Source organism: Squalius cephalus (assembly GCF_949319135.1).
Source record: "Squalius cephalus genome assembly, chromosome: 10".
In the NCBI taxonomy this organism is placed as follows: Eukaryota; Metazoa; Chordata; class Actinopteri; order Cypriniformes; family Leuciscidae; genus Squalius; species Squalius cephalus.
The window spans coordinates 34,263,626-34,286,569 of NC_137131.1; the positions used below are offsets into that span (position 1 = coordinate 34,263,626).

The 22,944-nt window shown below is 44.1% G+C and overlaps 1 protein-coding gene across 1 annotated transcript in view; it reads right to left on the minus strand.

Annotated features, from left to right (window-relative positions):
• tmtops2a (teleost multiple tissue opsin 2a) overlaps positions 1-22,944 on the minus strand; it is a 48,198-nt gene that overhangs the window by 11,996 nt on the left and 13,258 nt on the right. The gene's annotated exons all lie outside the window — the stretch shown is intronic.

Sequence of the window (22,944 nt, forward strand, 5' to 3'; positions counted from 1 at the left end):
AAAGACAGTGGTTAAATAGATTATATTAAACAAAGTATATTTGTGTAATTTAACATTTAATTATTGCATGTTTGCATAATATTCTGAGTTTGCATTTCACTGTTTTTATTCATTTTAAGGAATACTGAATCTGTTTTTGTGCAAGTGAGATGAGTAAATGCATGTTCATATGACTACAATAAGCATCATGTTTAGACAGCACACCTCTGCAACATACTCCCGATTTCTCTCAACATGGGGACAGGAGAGCTGTCATTCAGTAAATGGGAAAACAAAGTAACGTCTCGGTTACTAATGTAACCCTCGTTCCCTGAAGGAGGGAACGGGAGACGTAACGTCGACGTGACGACGTAATTGGGATCACTTCAGAGAGCCCTATCAACTTCGAGTATCTACAGAACAAGCCAATGAACGTTGGCGTGCGTGAACGCGTCACGCGCCCCCGCCCCGCCGCGCGTGTATAAACAGGAAGCGGGCGCACGCACACATTGTTTTTCGCTGAGGAGCCGAGATTTGTGACGGCCATGCAGCGATGGTCAGCAACGGTGGCGACGGGACGTTACGTCTCCCGTTCCCTCCTTCAGGGAACGAGGGTTACATTAGTAACCGAGACGTTCCCTTTCAGTCGCTCACGTTCGACGTAACGTCGACGTGACGACGTAATTGGGATCCCATGGAAAACGCCACGGTTGCTGCCACATCCAGCGCCCTACGCAAGACTCTCAGACCCCCAACTGCTGGGGCGGAAGACCTGCGTAGAGGGAGTTCAACTGCTGTTCCATTATACCCCACACAGTGAACTCTTAATAACACTGGGAAAGCGTACCTTTCCAGGGGAAAGAACGCTGCGGAGCCACATCCTGCCCGAAGGGAGGTAACATGTGGAGAATACACATATGGACTGGCCGAAGGGGCAGTGCAACATATGGAATGTCACTGGGGTGGCTCCACCCGAAGGGGGAGACACACCGGACAGTGACGGCAGAGCAGACTCTGCCAAGGGAAGACAAGGGCTCACCGCAGGGAGCTGGTCGTGGAAGAATACACATATGGGATCGCCGCAGGGATCGCACATATGGAACCCAGCCTAGCACAAGTTACACAAGCATACGAGCACTAGGCCTGGCGTCAGACGCTCCGCAACGTCCGACTGCTGAAGGGGTGCGGAGGAACTCACAGGGTTCGCCAATGGGGAACTCGACTGGAGTAAAAAGCGCACGTATCCGTTCCTAGGAAGGGAGTGGCGCAGCAAGCCGACACTAGAGCGGGAACTTCGGTGTTACCGGCTAGTAGAAGCGAGCACACAGGAAGAAACCGGCTCAACACGTAAGCTATAAAACCTAGCAAACGTGTTAGGTGTCGCCCAGCCCGCAGCTCTACAGATGTCTGTCAGCGAGGCGCCGTGTGCCAGCGCCCAGGAAGAAGCGACACTCCTAGTGGAGTGGGCTTTCAACCCGGGCGGGCAGGGCACGCCTTGGGCTTCGTAAGCCAAGGCGATGGCATCCACTATCCAGTGGGCCATCCTCTGCTTGGAGACAGCCTTCCCTTTCTGCTGGCCTCCGTAACAGACGAAGAGCTGATCTGAGGTCCTGAGGCTTTGCGTTCTGTCCACGTACAGATGCAAAGCGCGAACGGGACAGAGAAAAGCCAGGGCTGGGTCTGCCTCCTCCGAAGGCAGCGCTTGCAGGTTCACTACCTGGTCCCGGAAGGGAGTGGTAGGAACCTTGGGCACGTATCCGGGCCGGGGTCTCAGGATGACGTGAGAGTTATCCGGGCCGAATTCTAGGCACGATTCGTCGACCGAAAATGCATGCAGGTCCCCTACCCTCTTGATAGAGGCCAATGCAACCAGGAGTACTGTCTTACAGGACAGGATTTTTAACTCAGCTGATTGCAGAGGCTCAAAGGGTGGTCTCTGAAGTGCCGAAAGGACCAGAGACAAATCCCAAGAGGGTATAGAGAGTGGGCGAGGAGGATTCAGTCTCCTTGCTCCCCTCAGGAACCTGACGATCAGGTCATGCTTTCCCAAAGACTTACCATCAACAGCATCGTGATGTGCAGCAATAGCGGCAACATACACTTTAAGGGTGGAGGGAGACAGCCTTCGCTCCAGCCCTTCTTGCAGGAAGGAAAGCACGGCTCTGATCGAGCAAGATCGGGGGTTCTCCTCGTGAGAGGAGCATCAGTCAACGAACAGGTTCTACTTCAACGCATAGAGGCGCCTCATAGAGGGGGCTCTAGCGGAAGTGATGGTGTCAACTACCGCAGGGGGTAGGTCACCTAGAACCTCCGCGTCCCGTCCAGGGACCAGACATGGAGTTTCCAGAGGTCTGGACTCGGGTGCCATAGGGTGCCCCGTCTCTGAGAGAGCAGATCCTCTCTCAGAGGAATGGGCCAGGGAGGGGCTGTCGCGAGGAGCACTAGTTCCGGGAACCAGGTCCGGTTGGGCCAATACGGCGCAACTAACAAGACCTGCTCCTCGTCCTCCCTGACTTTGCACAAGGTCTGTGCAAGAAGGCTCACTGGGGGAAACGCATACTTGCGAAGGCCCCGGGGCCAGCTGTGTGCCAGAGCATCCGTGCCGAGGGTCCCCTCGGTCAGGGAATAGAACAACTGGCAGTGAGACGTGTCCGGGGCGGCAAACAGATCTACCTGTGCGGTCCCGTAGCGCCTGAAAATCAGCTGGACCACCTGGGGATGGAGTCGCCATTCTCCCGGTAGCACCTGCTGTCGTGAGAGCTCGTCGGCTGCACGGTTGAGCAGGCCCGGAAAGTAAACGGCACGAAGCGACCTCAGATGCTTCTGACTCCAGAGGAGGAGATGGCGGGCGAGTTGTGACATGCGGCGGGAACGTAGACCACCTTGGCGGTCGCAGTGCTGTCCGTACGGACCAGTACGTGCTTGCCTAGTAGCAGCGTTTTGAAACGGCTCAGTGCAAGACGTACTGCTAACAACTCGAGGCAGTTGATGTGCCAATGCAGTTGAGGCCCCGTCCACAGACCTGAAGCTGCATGCCCGTTGTACGTGGCCCCCCAGCCGGTGGCAGAGGCATCCGTGGAGACCACAGAGTGCCTGGACACTTGTTCCAGGGGAACACCTGCCCGCAGGAACGAAGGGTCCGACCACAAGCTGAGAGTTTGGCGACAGTGCGGAGTCACTTGGACCCGGCACGAGCCGCTCTGCCACGCCCATCTCGGGACTCGATCGTGGAGCCAGTGTTGGAGCGGCCTCATATGAAGCAATCCGAGCGGCGTAACCGCGGCTGCAGATGCCATATGCCCCAGGAGCCTCTGAAAGAGTTTCAGTGGTGCCGCTGTTCTGCGTCTGAGCGTGCTCACGCAGTTCAACACTGACTGGACACGGGCCTCGGTGAGGCGCGCTGTCATGTTGATCGAGTCCAACTCCATACCGAGAAAAGAGATCCTCTGCCCGGGGGTGAGTTTGCTCTTTTCCCAGTTGACCCGAAGCCCTAGGTGGCTGAGGTGACTGAGCACCATATCCCTGTGTTCGCACAACTGCTCTCTCGACTGGGCCAGAATAAGCCAGTCGTCGAGGTAGTTGAGAATGCGAACACCACGCTCGCACATGGGAGCAATGGCCGCCTCCGGCCAAAGACGCGGGGCGACAGGGCCAGCCCGAAGGGTAAGACCTTGTACTGATATGCCCGTCCCTCGAACGCAAAGCGAAGAAACGGTCTGTGTCGAGGGAGAATCGAGACATGAAAGTACGCGTCCTTCAGGTCGATCGCTGCAAACCAATCTTGGGGACGGATGCATTTGAAAATGCGTTTCTGCGTCAGCATCTTGAACGGTAGCCTGTGAAGGGACCGGTTCAGGACGCGCAGGTCCAAGATTGGCCGTAACCCACCACCTTTCTTGGGTACAATGAAGTACGGGCTGTAGAAGCCGGTCTTCATATCGGCTGGAGGGACCGGCTCGATCGCGTCCTTCGCCAGTAGGACTGCGATCTCTGCCCTGAGCACAGGGGCATTGTCCGCCAGAACACGGGTGAACAGGATGCCCTTGAAAGCAGGGGGGCGCCGGGCGAACTGAATCGCATAGCCGAGTCTGATGGTACGGATGAGCCAGCGAGACGGGCTGGGAAGCATTAACCAGGCTCCCAGAGACCGAGCAAGCGGGACCAAGGGCACCACAGACGTACCCGGGGTGGGGCAGCGCGGCGGAATGCGGCCCGAAGTGGTGTCTGAGTGTGTGGTGCAGCACATACCTGCTTCCGTCGAAGGGCAGAGTGAGTGTGCGGAGGCGTCAGTGCGTCCAGGACACAGCCACTGCTGCCTGCTGGCGATGAAAGAGGGGCTCGGGAGTGACAAGGCATGGCGGCGTCGTCGACTGCCAAGCGCGCCCTCTTGGGGCCCAGAGGTTTCAGAAATTGCTCTTTTTTTGAAAATGTGGGTACCACTGACCCGTGGGTCAGTGGCGGAACAAAAAGAAAAGGAAACAAAAGATTCTCCGCCCGGCCCTCCACCGGGGGAAGGAGTGGCGCCTTCGCCATCTCCTGAAGAGCAACTTGATCCACCTCCGGGCCGCCCGTCTCAGGGTCGTTTGCACCGTCGCTTGCCTCCTGGTTTGGCAGCGGCCTGGACGGGCGGGGTCGGCTTCCTACGGCTGGCTCCACGCTGAGGCCTGGATGGTTGCTGCTGCTGTTGGGGCTTAGCGGGAGCGGAGGACGCCGCAGAAGGCCGACCTCGGCGAGGAGTAGACGGAGGGTCTACGGCCGGCGGACGGGTGGGAGCAGCAGCAGTCCGCCGGGGCAGGATGTGTCGGATGGCCTCCGTCTGCTTCTGTGCGGCCGAGAACTGTTGGGCAAAGCTCTCGACCGCGTCGCCGAACAACCCAACCTGGGAAAGAGGGGCATCCAGGAACCGATATTTATCGGTGTCCCTCATATCCGCCAGGTTGAGCCAGAGGTGGCGCTCCTGGACCACCAAGGTGGACATCGCCTGACCGACTGAACGTGCGGTTTCCTTCGTCGCCCGGAGGGCGAGGTCGGTTGCCACACGGAGCTCCCGGAGGAGCTCTGGGTCAGAACCACCCTCGTTCATGTCCATGAGCGCCTGGGCCTGGTGGACCTGCAAGAGCGCCATGGCATGGAGGGCGGAAGCAGCCTGTCCACAGGCCTTGTAAGCCTTCGCCGTTAGACCGGACGAAAACTTACAGGCCTTGGACGGGAGGCATGGATTACCCCGCCAAGAGGAAGCGGACGCCGGACACAGCTGCATCGCGACGGCCCGCTCCACTGGGGGGATATCCACATACCCCTTAGCTGCCCCGCCGTCGAGGGTGGCGAGGGGGGAGGAGCCACTAGAACGGCTTCGGGCACTATACGGTGCCTTCCACGTCCTAGAAAGCTCCTCATGCACTTCAGGAAAGAAAGGTACCGGGGCGGCGCACTGAGAACCAGCACGGCCCGCCCCGAGAAACCAATCGTCCAACCGAGAAGGTTCGGGACGTGGTGGAGGGTTCCACGAAAGCCCAACCTTCTCGGCGGCCCGGGAAATCATAGCCGTCCATTCTGGATCCGTCTCGGACAACGCTACACGCCCCGAGGGGGGCAACGCAGCCGAGTCTTCATCTCCAGAGGACTGAAGCTCCCCCTCCGATGCTGCGATCGACATCTGATCGTCAGCTGGAGCCCCAAAGGAAACGGTTGGCCGTTCCGGAGAAGGACCAAGACGTTCACTAAGGAGCCCCAATGGCGACAGCGCTTGTGAGGCGTGAGGGGCCCGCGGAGGATGACTCGACGGGGAAGCCCTCACAGTAATCCTCAGATCACCCTGGTCATGCACCGAAGTAGGTCTATTCTGCGGGGCAGAATAGACACTAGATCGGGGCATAGGCGAGGGGACTGCACCTCCCTTGAGGTAAGCGAGTCTCGATCTAAGCGCTGCGATAGTCATATTCCCGCAATGGGAACATGAACTATCCACAAAAGCTGCCTCAGCGTGTTGAATGCCCAAACACGAGAGGCAACTACTGTGGCCATCTGCTGGCGCCAGTGAACGACGGCATCCAGAAACGCACAAGCGGAATGACATCTTGAAAAAGACACAGGGTCACGCTTGTGTTGCTCTTTTAGTGAAAACAAAAAAATAGAAAAATAACTCTCTCAGTGCTGAGGCACCCAGGGGTAGCCGCGGTGTGAATGAACACACGGGGAAACGCCCACCGAACCGACACACACACACACAAACACAGAACAATAATGCTGTGAAAACAGCAGTTGTGAGCTGCAATGCTCGCGGCCACCGCTGATCGCGCCGTCACACCAACACAAGGAGAGTCCTCTTCTCGTTTTCAAAGGCAGTCTTTTCCTGTAGAGTTCGGAAGTGAAAGCAAAAGCTCGGCTCCGAAGTGAAAGACAATGTGTGCGTGCGCCCGCTTCCTGTTTATACCCGCGCGGCGGGGCGGGGGCGCGTGACGCGTTCACGCACGCCAACGTTCATTGGCTTGTTCTGTAGATACTCGAAGTTGATAGGGCTCTCTGAAGTGATCCCAATTACGTCGTCACGTCGACGTTACGTCGAACGTGAGCGACTGAAAGGGAACTTGTGTTACTTATTTGAAAAAAGTAACTCAGATATTTTGTTGTAAATTTAAAAGTAATGCAATACTTTAAAAAAAAAAAAAAAAAAGTAATCTGATTACGTAACATCTCGGTTACAAAACCTGAACCAGCGGGGACATGTGAGGCATCTGAGCCAGCGGCTGGGTGGAGGCAGCAGCTGGCCGCCGGGGCAGAATATGGATGATGACCTCAGTCTGCTTCTGGGTGGCCGAGAACTGTTGGGCAAATTCCTCGACCGCGCCGCCGAAGGGCCCAGTCTGGGATATGGGAGAGTTGAGGAAACGTGTTCACTCAGCCTCTTGCATATCAGCCAGGCTGGGCCACAGATGGCGTTCCTGGACCACACATTTGGACATCACCTGACCCAGGGAGCGTGCCATCACCTTCGTCGCCCATAGAGCGAGGTCGGTGGCGGTACGCAGCTCTTGCATGAGCCCTGGATCAGCCCTGCCCTCGTGCATGTTTCTGAGCACCCGTGCCTGATATACTTGCAGGATGGCCATAGCATGCAAAGAGGAGGCAGCCTGCCCCACAGCTCTATAGGCTTTAGCCATGAGAGTGGACAAAAACCTACAGGCTTTGGAGGGGTGCTTAGGGTCACCACGCCAGGTGGAGGATTGGGGACTGTGGAAGAAATTTAATGTTCTATTATGTTTGCACTTAATTATATTCATAGAATCTTAGAAATATGACGGTAATTAGATTAATGTGGTGTCGATACCTATTCTTATTAATATATGTATGTGTATGTCCTTGTATATGACCGGACAAAAGTTAATGTGACTGAATGTATGACCGAGACAGAGAGTCTCCATTCAAGGGTGTAATATGATTAAGTATGATAGACAAATCTAAACAATATGTTAGTTATGGCTAAGATGTATCTTGATGTAGCCTCTGGAAAACAACCTTGGGGGAGGAACAACTATAAAGAATGAAGGATACCCCCCACTCGTTGTCACACTCTGCAGGCACTTTGTAATGACTGTATGACTGCTGACCTTTCCTTGCAAGGGAATAAATAATTGTTAAAGACAATTGATCATGTTTGTCTCTTATTCAGTAATGTAAAATTGTTTGCCACTACAATTTGGCGTTGTCGGCAGGATTCCTTGGATGTGTCTCTTGGACCCGAGAGCGGACGGTGTTTGGCCACCTGGACTGAGTAGTTCCAGCCCTACCTCGCAAACTTGAGAGAGAGGGGCCGACCGCAAGGGCCCAAGAGAGACACCACTGGAATCATCAAAAGAACTGAAGTGGCGTAAGATGGTTTGCCACTACAGGACACAGTTGCATCGGCACAGAATGCTCCACCGGGAGGACACCAGTGTACCCTTTGGCCACGGCCTAATCGAGGGCAGAGGAGGCGGAAGAGGCCGCTGAACGGTCACGAGAAGTCAAAGGAGACTTCCACGATCTCATGACCTCTTCATGCACTTCCGGGAAGAAAGGAATTGGGGGCGGCCCCAAAAACCAATCATCAAGCCTTGAGCGCTTGGGACATGGCGGAGGGTTCCACACAAGCCAGATGGTCACGGCTGCCCGGGAAAGCATGGCTGTCAGTTCTGGATCAGACTCGGGGAATGCTGGCACCCCCGAAGGAGGCAGCACAGCCGAGTCTTCATCTCCAGATGACTCAATCCCACCTTGTGATGCGGCGATAGACATGACGTCATCTTCCGGGGGGCCAAATGAAATGCTGGGCCCACCACAAGACGGGTCAGCGACCTCATCCAGAAACCTCATGGGTTGCAATGTGCTAGAGGGGGGTGTGGCCCGAGGAGGATTTGTCGAGTTGTTCCAGACTGTCACCTTCAAATCACCCTGGCCACCAGCCAAAGTATCCCCTCTCGTGGAGGGAATTGATTGGGGTGTGGCGGAGGGGACTCTACCCCTACAGAGGTCATCGAGTCTCGATCGCAACATTGCGATGATCATATTCCTGCAATAAGAACATGACACATCCACGAATGCTGCCTGAGCGTGATTCAAGCCCAAACACACCAGGAAGTGTTCGTACCCATCAGCAGAATTAATCTGTCTACTGTACCCAGAAATACACGGGCGAGACATCTTTAAAGAGCATGCAGCTCTTTTAGAGAGGATAAAACTCAACAGTAGTGCTGAAACGCCCAGGGAGAAGACATACAGTGTTGGCAGATCACTGCACAGACCAGCAGCAGGAATGAGATCTCACTGGAACACGCCGTAACACCAACACCGCTGAAGAGTCGCTCGCCTCGTATATCAGAACTCGTAGACAGCTTTGCAGTGGAGAGAAGTGAAGAAACACTCGGCTCCGAAGCAGAAACATAATGCGAGGTTGCACGCGTAGCTCCTTATATACACACGAGGTGGGGCGGATTTGTGCTATGCAAATTCCGCAGACCCATGGCATTGTTTTGCCATTGGCTCGTTTTGTAAGAACTCGAAGGTGATAGGCTTCTAAGCGAAACCTCCATTCCGTCAGTCACTGACGTAACTCGTAATGACTGACTGAAAGGGAACTTGCGTTACTTGTAATGTGTAACCCCAACACTGGTGATGAGGAGAAAGTTCCTAGAAAGATAAAAAAAGGACTATTTTTCAATGTTTTTACAAGGAAGGAGAGATTAAAGTTTACAAATAAATAAATAAAAATTACAAACCTTTATGCACTATTTTTTTTTTCTTAATGTTTGTCTATTTTTTAATGTTAAAAACTAGAAAAGCAAAATGAAATGATAACATCAATATTGTCACAATTATATTCAGTTTAGTTTGGTTTTCTGTCCTTCATCTCCTGTCTGCGTGTTACTATGGTTTCTGATTTAATTGTATTATCCTGTTCAGCTGAGTTCACCATGTTAACCTGTGTATTTAAGTTCCTGTGTTTGAATCTTAATTTATCTGGATTCGTCAGTGTTACGTGGTCGTACTACTTTGCCAACCTGCCTTTATATGAGTTTGTTCTTTGAATCTTTATTATTAAAGACTAATTAGTATCTTGATCTTTATCGTCGTGCTTTGGACTTCCAAGAGTGTGACAAATATAGTAGGCCTACATGCTACTTTTTCCTCTTTTTTAACTATTTAAAATCCCTTTAAATAAAGAACCCCAAAACCACTTAACACCCTAAAGTGAAACCCCTATTTTAATTAATTCACCTTCTGAACTTAATGTCAAAGAGATGTTATGATTTAAGAAACAAAAATGAGAAATGACTCCCACGTACATATATTTTAAGAAACAAAGTGGGCTATTTCAAGCATAAAGTGGGAAAAATCCCACAGTCCCATTTTGTTGCTTTTACATATTAATTAAAATGCCTTTAAGCAACATTCATTCACTGATGTTCTTCAAAGGGCAAGTGTGGAATATTTCAGACTGGGTGATGAGACATGTCAAACATTTGTATGTAAATAAGTTCATTCATATCATACCAAAACAGATTCTTCTCCAACATTCAGATATGAAAATTCATTATGGACATTAATTCACCAGATATTCACGAGAATATGAAGGGGACATTTACTGTTCCTTTGTTTTATCCCTTTAATTATGTAAAAGCCTGTGTTAATAAAGATGTTTGAGTCTGTTGATGGAATCTTAGGCTGTCTTATTTGTCACTGTGTATGCAAGAAACGGCACACAAGCTGAACATATTTGCACTCCAGAAACACACAGAAGAGGATTACAGGGTAATTTTCATATTCTGAGTGTGTTGTTGAACATTGTCAGACACTGTAGCTTACATTCTGAAGAATGTTAAAGAGGACCTATTTATTTATATATACTACTCATATATATAATATATATTTATAAAATATATTTTTATAATATATAAACAATGTAAATGTATATTACATTCTAAGAAAGATTAATATTCATTGATTTTTAGATGCAACCCCAACTCCAAACGTTCTTGGCAGCAGATAAAGACAAAATATTTAAATATAATTCAAAGTGGTGAGCATTTACCACAACCTTTTATTATTTTTGTGAACATTTTATCACAAACGCTTGTTTGCAGCAAACAGAAAAAAAATCTGAAATTCGGAAAACTGGCGGAGGACCACCTCCTCCAGAATACACTGTGGCGAAGGAGTTGGCTCTGAGTAGCAATAAGGGACGTCCGTTTATGGATGGGATTACATGTGCTGTACAATCTGACCCTTGTGCTGGCTCCTCTAAGCAAGTAACACTGGGTACGTGTGCAATACATTACTACTTTTTTAAGTTTTAAATATGACTGACCGTATGTTCTGCAGTAGAGGGAAAAACAGTGTACCTGTTGAAGCAACTGTCTCCCACACAGAGGTCAGTATGCAGCAGACAGAACACCATAAACATAACCTGCTTTACAACAGTTATGTTTTGTATTGGCCTACTTTTATTTATTAGGGTGAAGCAAATGATGAAGACATTTTGTCTGTGTGTTCTGAGACAGTTGCTGAGGTGAATGCACTGGGTTTTTTATTATGGCACACATTTAAAAAAGTGACTGGCCCTTACACATCTCTTTTATTGTAGGATTTTTCACAACCTGCCCCAGAAACTGCGGCCTCTACCTCAAAGGGCTTCAGAAGAAATGTGAACAAGGATTTAAAACCCCTGACATAAATTACAGTCAGTCCTGTGTTTGAAGGAAGTCAAGGAATTTTTTGTGATTTAAACTTTTTGTGACCCTTTACAAAAAGAGCCTAGAACTAGACTGCACACTAAAGGAGCTGGACTGTGAGCTGAGGAGGCTCCAAACAGCTGAAAAAAAAAAAAACAGATCTCAGTATGTGAACTTATTTAACTAAGTAACACTTTAGTATGAATACTATGAATATTTATAAATGCAACTTTATCTTGCTCTCTTTCTCCCTCCCATCCCACAAAATCAATACAACAGTTCGAGACTTATCTGCAGTTGCAATGTGCTTTTATTAAGTGAAATATTGTATGGTGATTGCATCTCAGACAGCTGCACCAGCTGGGTGGTCAAGTCAAGTGTGATCGGGTCAATTTCATCAGGGAGAAGCCTGTCGTTCATGATCACAAGTCATCTGCAGATGAAATGTTCAATAGAGCATTGTTATACACTCACCTAAAGGATTATTAGGAACACCATACTAATACTGTGTTTGACCCCCTTTCGCCTTCAGAACTGCCTTAATTCTATGTGGCATTGATTCAACAATGTGCTGAAAGCATTCTTTAGAAATGTTGGCCCATATTGATAGGATAGCATCTTGCATTGGTTGGATATTTGTGGGATGCACATCCAGGGCACGAAGCTCCCGTTCCACCACATCCCAAAGATGCTCTATTGGGTTGAGATCTGGTGACTGTGGGGGCCATTTTAGTACAGTGAACTCATTGTCATGTTCAAGAAACCAATTTGAAATGATTCGAGCTTTGTGACATGGTGCATTATCCTGCTGGAAGTAGCCATCAGAGGATGGGTACATGGTGGTCATAAAGGGATGGACATGGTCAGAAACAATGCTCAGGTAGGCCGTGGCATTTAAACGATGCCCAATTGGCACTAAGGGGCCTAAAGTGTGCCAAGAAAACATCCCCCACACCATTACACCACCACCAGCAGCCTGCACAGTGGTAACAAGGCATGATGGATCCATGTTCTCATTCTGTTTACACCAAATTTTTACTCTACCATCTGAATGTCTCAACAGAAATCGAGACTCATCAGACATTCAACTGTCCAGTTTTGGTGAGCTCGTGCAAATTGTAGCCTCTTTTTCAATGAGTGGTGAGATGAGTGGTACCCGGTGGGGTCTTCTGCTGTTGTAGCCCATCCGCCTCAAGGTTGTGTGTGTTGTGGCTTCACAAATGCTTTGCTGCATACCTCGGTTGTAACGAGTGGTTATTTCAGTCAAAGTTGCTCTTCTATCAGCTTGAATCAGTCGGCCCATTCTCCTCTGACCTCTAGCATCAACAAGGCATTTTCGCCCACAGGACTGCCGCATAGTGGATGTTTTTCCCTTTTCACGCCATTCTTTGTAAACCCTAGAAATGGCTGTGCGTGAAAATCCCAGTAACTGAGCAGATTGTGAAATACTCAGACAGGCCCATCTGGCACCAACAACCATGCCACGCTCAAAATTGCTTAAATCACCTTTCTTTCCCATTCTGACATTCAGTTTGGAGTTCAGGAGATTGTCTTGACCAGGACCACACCCCTAAATGCATTGAAGCAACTGCCATGTGATTGGTTGATTAGATAATTGCATTAATGAGAAATTGAACAGGTGTTCCTAATAATCCTTTAGGTGAGTGTATATGTTAATGTTACTATTAATTTAAAGATTCATCTCACAGAAAATAAAAATCATCTCACATGTATGCCTACCTGAACATTAAGGCTGTGAAAGAACTTCCTATTAGCATAATCTGCCTCATGTTTTCCTAGAGCAGTGGAGATTGCAACATGCGTGCAGTATATTGCTCCAATTACGAGACTCTGTTTTTAACATGTACTGTATAGTACATTTAAGTGCTCTAAGTGAAATCTGCTTTTTGAAAGAAAAAAAAAATGTTCATGTGATGTCACCCTATCAGTATATCATACCAGCAATTTTATAAAAGCCCTCTTTTATGGACATGGACGATAAATGTCCGGGGAACACAATGAAGCTATTAATGTACCCCTGCAGAGCGAGGACCACCTTGCGAATGGTTCGACAAACCGTGTTTTTCCCTAGGTTCTCCGCATCACCGACCATATACAAGTATGTACCACTTACAAAAAAATGCAACGCAATTCATACCATTTGCGGTACAGTAAGTACATGGCTTCGATGTGTCACATTTGTTATGTGCGGCTCAAGAAGTTCGCAAAGATAAGATATTCCTTCCGCAGAAAATCTGTATCTTTCATACAAGTACCAGGAAATGCAAGGGGATTTTGTCAGTACCTAAAAACTCTTTCTCTACGAAGTGCTCGTCTAACAGTTTGGCTGAGATGTTCCCAGGATTTGGAAGAAAAGGTGAAGCCACTGCAACAGACACTGGGAATTAGTTATGTCACCTATATGTTTCTTTGCTCACAGCTGATTGGTCAAACTTCAGTCTGAGATCTCGAATCCAGAACATAACCTGGCCCGGAGCAGGTTAGCCGTGCAGCGTAAGAGACCATGGTGACGAACACCAATTAAAGCCGAGCTACCTTTCATAGTACCTAAAACCCAGGGTTGGCGCAAACTAATCTTAAACCACCTAAACCGGCTTCATGGTACAGGCCCCAGGTAGATGAATTTACATGTTACTGACATACTGCATAATTTTCAGTGGGCTATTGCTTTTTTACAACAGTTGAGTAAACAAAATGTCTATTTTTGCTTTCAACAAAAAACTAAAAAATAAACAAAAAAATATCCAAACCAAGTCAAAGCAGAATCAAACATTGTGTGTCTCAAAACAATGACAACAAAACATTAGTTCCTGGATGAATCAAAGTTTTTTTTTTTTTTTTTTTTTTTTTTGGTTCAGTGAATGATTCAGTGTTTTGTTCATGAAGACTAGTTACTGGTGTAATATAGAAAGAGTCAATGAAAAATCCCCACCATTAATGCACAGACTGACAGCTTACTACAAGCGGAATAATACAAACAGTGAAAAGTCCCAGTGGACTAAACTCTTGGAATGCTACTCAGCCAATCAAATTAAATGACCGGAACTAGATTTTGTCACAAATGTTATCAATAGAGCTGAACTTGTATTCAACCAGAGACATTTCTAAGCCTCATGGGTAAGTTATATGTTTGTAAACTCTGGGGTAAAGATGCCCAGAGAAACAGATGAGACAATTTCTAATACCAGGTTTATTTTCTTAATGTTTGCTTTTTCAGTTCTATTATTAGTCTTTAAGCACCCCTTTGGGATTTTCTACATACTTGCATACAGCATACACAAAGCCAGCTACAAGGGGATAATAGCATCATACTGTAATAGCATTTGACATGTGTGTCAGTATGGCTACATTAGCATTTGCATATCAGTTTTATAAGTTTTAGTAACTGACTTTAGAATCTCTATAAAATAAGTGGGAGGACTGGAGTTCAAACATTGCACAAACCACCTCAACTGACCACCAATATGACCCCTCAAAAAAGGTGCTTAATATTAAATAAAAGTTTAGCTTATCTTCAAATTCCATTATGATATACCTGTTCTAGCAATTCTTCTTCAGAAGGGACAAGATTCAGTCAGCTGGAAAGATACTCTAAAATGTCTTCTTGATTAGGACATGCTCATTACATCTAGCATCCAGGGATTTTTTTTTTTTTTTTCACACTAAAAAAATTTGTTGATGTTAATCTGAAGATCTTTGCTAAACCCAAATGCATATTGACAGAACAATGCAAAATATAAAATATCTCTACAGCTACAAATGCACAAACATTAATTTACTATCCAATTATTTTTGTTTTTGCCTTAGAGAGCAATGTATAGTTGAAATCTGAAAACTACACCCATCCATAACTCTGATTTTACAAAACTGAAATGAAGATGAAAGGTTTTCTAATCTCTGCAAGCTATGCGTCCCTTTGGTAGACTCCCCTCATCCAGGCCTAGTTGTTCACCGACAGTTCCTCATATTAACTGAATTTGCAGAAACATCTATGAGACATGCAAAGCTCTAGGGGTGCCCAGATCAGACATCTGCTGCTGTAAGTTATCCACTTTAAGTTTTGACATGTTGCATTCAGAGATGTTTGAATTCAGTCATAATTCTACTCTAATCCCTATTATTAACAAGACATTTTCACCACAGAGCTGTTGATACCACTATAATTTTATTCCTATTTGGGAATGCAGTATAAGCTTTTTTGCAAACAAATTTGCCCAGAGTAGCAGAGAGGTCCTTTTGAAATACTACAGGTTTCACCACTATATATATACCACTATATTCACCTTGTATACTGACTGCATCTGCACTTTCAAAACTGTAGGTGCATTAAAATCACATTTGACAAGAGCAAACAAACAGACTGCTCCAGTTAAAGAGCACTTTAATTTTTCGTGTGAGTTAATGCGATTTTTGTCAACCATATCAGAAATCATTTGAAGACACATGGCACAGTCAAATGTCATTTTAAAGATTGTGAGCAGACAACCAATGTCCTTTCAATTTTAGTCACATAACTCTCAAGGTTTTAAAGATTTTAGCTCTTCTGTTACATTTAAAACAGACGATTTGGAAAGCAATGAAGAGCAATGGCCGGAAGATACTGGAGATCCTATACCAAATCAACAGTCAAATGTTACATATATCACTGTTCCTTTAACTCCCGAAACAAGCTTGTATTCAGAGCCTGTAAACTATACAAGGCTAGAGTGCAAACTTGCATCATTGATCCTGACAATTTTACACATTTCAAAAAATGCAACTCAGGAGATATTAAGTTGGATGGATGATATTGTTTCGTTGTATGCAGCAAAACAATCGATCAGGGATATTTTAAGAGAAATCTGAACAACTGTATTAAATCCTTATAGTTGAATTTTTCTCAGTGATCAGTCTGATTTCATCTGATAGCACAAATTCAACAAGTGTTATACTAAAGCAAAGAAAATGGAAAATTACTGCTTCACAACACTGTTCTGAGACATTGAAAACCTTGAGATTGAGACATTCCCTCTGATCTTCAACCAGTGAAAGCACTACAGCACACAATCATGAGATTAAAATGTGTAGCAATAGTAAAGAATAAATTAAATTAATATAATATATGAATACAGCAGATATAGAAGAAATGTTGTTTCAATATGTTTCAAACTCAATTTTCTTTCTTCTGAGGAACTCAAAGATATTTTGAAAGGTTTACGAGGTGTTTTTGCCAATACAATTCTTTTTTTTTTTTTTTTTTTACATATTTAATCTCTTAAACAATATAAAAGTGTTAGATCAACATGGTTGTATTCTGCTGCCAACGAGTGATACAGGTAATCGCATCAATGCTGATATGCAGTCTAACAGTACAATTGCAAGTGTGACATTGTTTGGGTATATACAGTAGGCATCAATTATTTGTTTTTAGTGCTATGGCTGAATTGGAACAAGCTTCAAAACATGACCACCGTTACTTTCCAAATGAAGTTGTGTAGGAAGAGTGTGTAGGAAGATGTTTAACACTGGTCCAGCAGAATTCAATCAATAAAAAATGTCTTTTTACCAAAAATAATGTTTTTATGCAGCTTTTTACTCCAGGACACAGAGCCAGGAGACAATTACACAAAGGGAATGAAGATCTTAGAGTTAGTTTTAAATTATTTCAGTAATTACTCACCCCATGTTGTTCCAACCTCATAGAACTTTCATTCATCTTCGGAACACAAATTACGATATTTTTGATGAAATCTGAGAGCTGTTTTACTCCTTCATAGGCTTATATTAAATTTTATTCTGCCGGCCCAGAAAAGTTAGAAAAGACATTGTTAAAATAGTCCAAGTGACTACAGTGGCTCAACCTTAAGTTTATGAAGCGACGAGAATACTTTTTGTGCGCAAAAAAAAAAAAAAAAAAACGACTTAATTCAACTATTCATTTTATTCTGTGTGGGCCTTTGATGTGAGTTCACTAGAACGCCACGATGCATGCGCGAGAACTGAGATGACGCTCACGATCATTTGAAGGGAAAGTGTGAAAGGTAAGCCATTCATTTTGCAGCATTGGTAAGGCACTTTTACGTTTTCTCACTGATTTCTCACGATTCGGACATCCAGGAAATGCACACTTTAGAACCATTTTAAACACTACATCGAGACCCATTTGCGTCATCTTATAAGTTCTCGCGCATGCGTCGTGGCGCTCTCGTGAACTCACTTGTGAACTCACTTGATATGGTTTCAATGGTGCCAACAGTGCAAATCTTGGGCTGTGGACAATGTGAAACATGTATTGTTCTCTGATGAGTCCACCACAGTGTCTTTCCCACATCCGTGGGTGTTACAGTATGGAGAAAAGATATTTAACATCCAGACTGTTGCGTGTCCAGAGTGAAGCATATGAGTGGATCAGTGATGGTTTGGGCTGCAATATCATTGTATTCTCAACTGTGCTTGATGGGTGCATCACTGCAAAGGACCACCGAACCATTCTGGAGATCCATGTGCACCTAATGGTTCAAACATTGTACCCTTGTTTCTGTCATTTCCAAGACAAAGTGATGCTGTTTGACAACAAAAGGAGGCCCTCCACCATACTAATAAAAAGATGTTTCAGTTCCATATATATATATATACAGTATATATATATAACGGCCATGGAAAGTTTACTGTATTATCTTTTACTACATGGACAATGAAACTGAAACTCAATGAAACTCTTAATTTGCATAAAGCTAAACATATTTCAACTTTGTCGCATCGCTGGACATGCCTACATCCGGTCACCAACGGTCACTGTGGTTTGTGTCACCGGAAATCGCCAGGTCTCCATTGAAATTAATTTGATCATGATGCTATGTCACTGCATATCACTGATGGTGTGAAGCGGGCTTTAAGTTGTCGTCGCCTTTGAACCTATACCGTGAACCTGGTTTAGGTAGCTAGCCATGTTTCAGTTTAGTTTGCACAACCCTGGGTTTTAGGCACCATGAAATCAAGCGTATAGCATTAGTTCTGGTAGGTCACGTCAAACTTGCATCAGCTGACTCTCAGCCTATCCACGTCTACCAACAGGAATACGACACCTATCACAGCATCTATTAGGGGTGTAACGGTACGTGTATTCGTACCGGACCGTTCCGGTACAGGGCTTTCGGTACGGTACACCGAATGACCGAATGCAATATTTTGTGTGCAGAACATGGCTTATTAACGCCTATCCCTCTCAATTTTCACAAACAGTCAAACAGTGCTCAATTCTCTTCTTGCAAACACTTGAAACAACAAAGTCATAGAAATTGATTACCCAAAACTTATCTATATGAAAGTATCATCTTGTTTCTTAGGAGCCTTTTAAATCCACTTATTGTTTGTGTCAATTTAAGGTCTATATGCAAACAATTCCATAAATGCACTCCTTTTACAGAGATAGTTCTGCATCTAATATTTATTCGTACCTTCAGTTTTTTAAACAAACATGTTCCTTTTAACTCATACTTACAATAATGTTTCTCAAACATACTCAAAATTTTATCAGGCAGCATTTTGTAATATGCTTTAGGCCTATACATTGTCAATGTAACCTTGTAATCCACTAAATCATAGAATTTTAAAATGTTTAATTTTAAAAATAAATCGTTTGTATGATCCCTATATTGTGATCTTGTGATGATAATAAAACCATTTCAGAACAGGTTACACAGACCCTGCTAAACAATTGCTAAATGTATTTTTTTTTTTTTTTTTTTTTAAAGGGTGTATGTAGTTTTGAGAACATATATTGTGCAAAACTGTAAGTATACAACATAATTTTGCAGATAAATACAATTTAAGTACACTAGCTGCAGAGACTTAAGTAGGTCTAATGTTTATTATGGCTTGGAGCTTATGAAACCTTTTGAAATTTAAAATTAGAATATTGTCTAACTGATGTCTTTTCAGTTAAAAAGAAACACAACAACGATTCTTAAAATCGGGCGCAGACAGAGATTATGTGCTACACCACTAAGATATATTGGGAATAATACGCGTGCGCTGGTATTCAGTGATATGTTTCGTTTTGAATTTGAGGTGGTAGAACGGATTAGTCGTGTGTTAACTTACCGAACTGTTAACCCACACACTCTGTCTATATAGTTTGCTGCTGCTCGTTGGACGGCTTAAATCCAAACCAAGTCCAAATAATGGATGTTGCACCGACCTTTTTCACCAGCTTTCACTTTCAGCAGTTTACTTAAGATGATGACGAATATGATGCGTTGCAGCCGGGTTTACCTCGCGGCCGCGGGTAGATTGCGTCATCATAGCTTGTGTAGTATAGAGGCAGCTCCCAACCCAACTTTGAGAATAGATTAACGGCGATATTTTTTTATCGCGCATATATTTAATTATAATTATATAAATATTTTTTATTTTTTTATCACTTAAGAGTCTAGCGTTAACGCAGCACGTTAACGCCGATAACGGCCCACCACTAATATATATTATTATATTTTATTAAAAAGTGTTTAAAAAAGTGTAAACAAGTTGTTAAATTTTTTTTTATAGTAATAAACAACCTGCAGTTTAATGTTTGCATTTCTTTCCCTTACTGTACCGAAAATGAACCGAACCATGACTTTAAAACCGAGGTACGTACCGAACCGTGATTTTTGCGTACCGTTACACCCCTAGCATCTATATATATAAGGTCCATTCAGTATTATCAGCAGCTTATACCCATACGGAACAAAAATCTATGGGAATATACTGCAAAATATAAAGCGATATATTACATAATACATTTCCATATATGGGAAACTAGTGCTATTATTTTTCAATATACAGCTATATAATTAATTGACCATGTATGGCTATAAATTAATAAATATTAAATATTTATAAATGAAGACAAAAATAGCATTGCATCTAATATTCACAAAGTTTTATCCTTTATTGTGTACATATATTGCACACACGTTCTCATATAAGTGTGAATGTATGTTTACACATACACATTCACAGAATGAGTTACAACAGATTAGTTCCCAGCATGCTTTGCTTCCGGCTGTTAAATAAGAGCAAATGTTAAAATCAAGTGTTATTTAATGTGTTTTACTCAAGATTAATATAGGGGGAGATCTGTTAGTGTTTAATGTTCTATTATTTTGAAATTTAAAAGGTTTTCTAGTATGTGTGATCACCATTGTGCTGAAGAGTAGAGCCTGAGGTTAGGTTGACGATTGGCCAAAAACCATTAAGGTTATAATTACTATATTTTAAAAGTAATGTCTGTGAACTCCTCAGCACAGTGATAGTATCTTGGCTAAATACTTAAATACATGCAGGTGTGCTTGTGCTTTTGTTAACTAGCTTAAAAAATATAAGAAATATATTGTATTATATATTTCTCTATATATGTGTGTGTTTATGCTGCATGAGTAAATATATATTTGCAAGATATTACACATACAGTACCATATCTGATTACATATACATCTATAAAGTGTATTACTGAATATAAAATTACATACATTATGATATTTTAGTAAATATAGTGTCACATATTTTTCAATATATGAAAAGCGTCAATTCCTTATATATTATTTAAAGGTGGGATCAATAGTTTTTGAAAAACACTTTTGGCCAATGTTGATATTTGAAATCACCAAAACAAACACGTCCCTACTCCAAAAGGTTCTCGCCCCTAATTTGATAGCTCTACCTCACATTTACGCACGCAACCGTAACCCAGGCAATGACTATGGCGAAATCTGCTGTAGGCCTACCTGCTGGCCAAGGGTATGATGTCATCAATAAGTGAAAGCAATGTGATACTATGGTAATCCATGTCGAATGTGTTTTGGTAGTAGGCTAATGTGTGTTTTAACGCGTCAATGGTTCAGCTCCGTTTCACGTGGAAGACGACGCTCAACACCCATCCCCAAAACACAAAGTTATCATGATCAACTCGATAGCATGAGCACGACAGTTATAGTAACAAATATATTACAACTGTAACAAGATTAGGGGGTTATATCAATCACTAAATGAGGAACCAAACATATATTAGGAGTATATTATCTTACTTTTCAGACACAATTTGGGAGCCGACGCTTGAAATAGGTTTAGACGCTCCAGGCTTATTTCACGAGTTCACACTTACATCATATTAAACAGAGTAAAGATTATGCGCAGCGTATTTGACGTGGTGTCCGGGGGAAGGGCTCCGGGCTCGGAATTTGGCCCAAACCCAGAGTATACACTTCTTAACTCGTTTATTGGGTTTATTAACTGAGTGTTCTCCACTCATGTTTAATTAGGTTTGATTATCTGAATGTGCTCCATGGGTGTTTAATTAGGTTTAATTATCTGAACGTGCTCCTCCCGAACTTTGTTAATAAAACATCATATGCTGTGGAAATTAATGTGTCTTTTTCATAGCTGAAGCGAACAACAATAAGATCACAAATGAAAAAACAAGCAAAGATGACAAACGAGCATATTCAAGCAATGGCCAGCATATTTTAGTTCTGTGAAACAAAGCTAAACAATGTTACTCACCTATCAAGAGGAAATAAAGCAAACTCGGCGTCCGATGTTAGGCCTTCCCGCACCTTGAGTTCTCTCCAGCGCTGGTAAGCTGCTCCGATATTAACACGAGTTCTGCCTCTTGCCTGATCGTAAGCCTTCTTTTTAATTTTAAGTTCAGCAGACATTTTTCCTCTTTTGTTTTTTGTCTGCCATCTCTCTCTTTCTGTAGTAGTTCGGCTTATGTCTGTGCTGAGTGCACTAAGCGTTCTCCATCATTAGTAGACATGCCCCTTGCTGCTGATTGGTTACAAGTGTGTTTTGGTACTCGGTCCGACACAGTTTTCAAAAGTGTTTTTCAAAAACTACTGATCACACCTTTAATATATAGTAATATATTAACACAATATATTATTATGTATATTTTCAAATATACTGTTAAACCATTTAATATATTGATCATTCATATAAAGGGAAATATATTTTCTTTTCATAAGGGTAGCGTTGCTCAGCAGCTAGTTAAACTGCAAATTCGGCAGGCGAAATATAAATAATAAATAATCTAAGATTATCTCGTCCCGGGCCCAGGCAAGACTGTCAGCTGGCCTGGTTGCAAGGCTTGCGATCATATTGATTATTGACAATTTGCCTTTCTTATCTGTTGTCACTGGCAATGTGCTTGTTGCTGCCAACATGCTGTGCTTAAACCCATCAAGTCATGTCACTTGTTTTGCACAGTGCAATTGTTTCAAGAAGCTGGCAGTCAGTGATAAACAGGAAATAGTGATTCAGTGATGCGAACAGAATTTTATTGTGCTGTAAGCAGCTCTAAAAATACAATAATAAACAGTCATTATTAAAGGGGCATTCCACCCATTTGAACATTGTTTTTTATTTAAAGTGGGTCATATATGTAGTCGAAATGTAAAATAAATTTTGAATTTGGTGCCTTTGTGACCGAGGAAAGACAAAAAATAACTCCAGGACGCATTTGTATTAAAGACAACAACTCCCACAATGCACCACATTGCACAGCTCCGCAAGCCACTCCCACTAATCCAGAAAGCGCATATCTGCCTATAAGAGAAATCACTCTTCTGTCTACAAGGCTAGCTACCACCAGAGCTTGAAATTCATTTCACATTCACACAAAATGTCTAGTTAGTTGGCGAACTATTCGTGCATTACTCCTCGTTTGTATTTCTTTCGAAAAGGTGAATTATTGCATGGTACCTGGATGTTCAGTCAG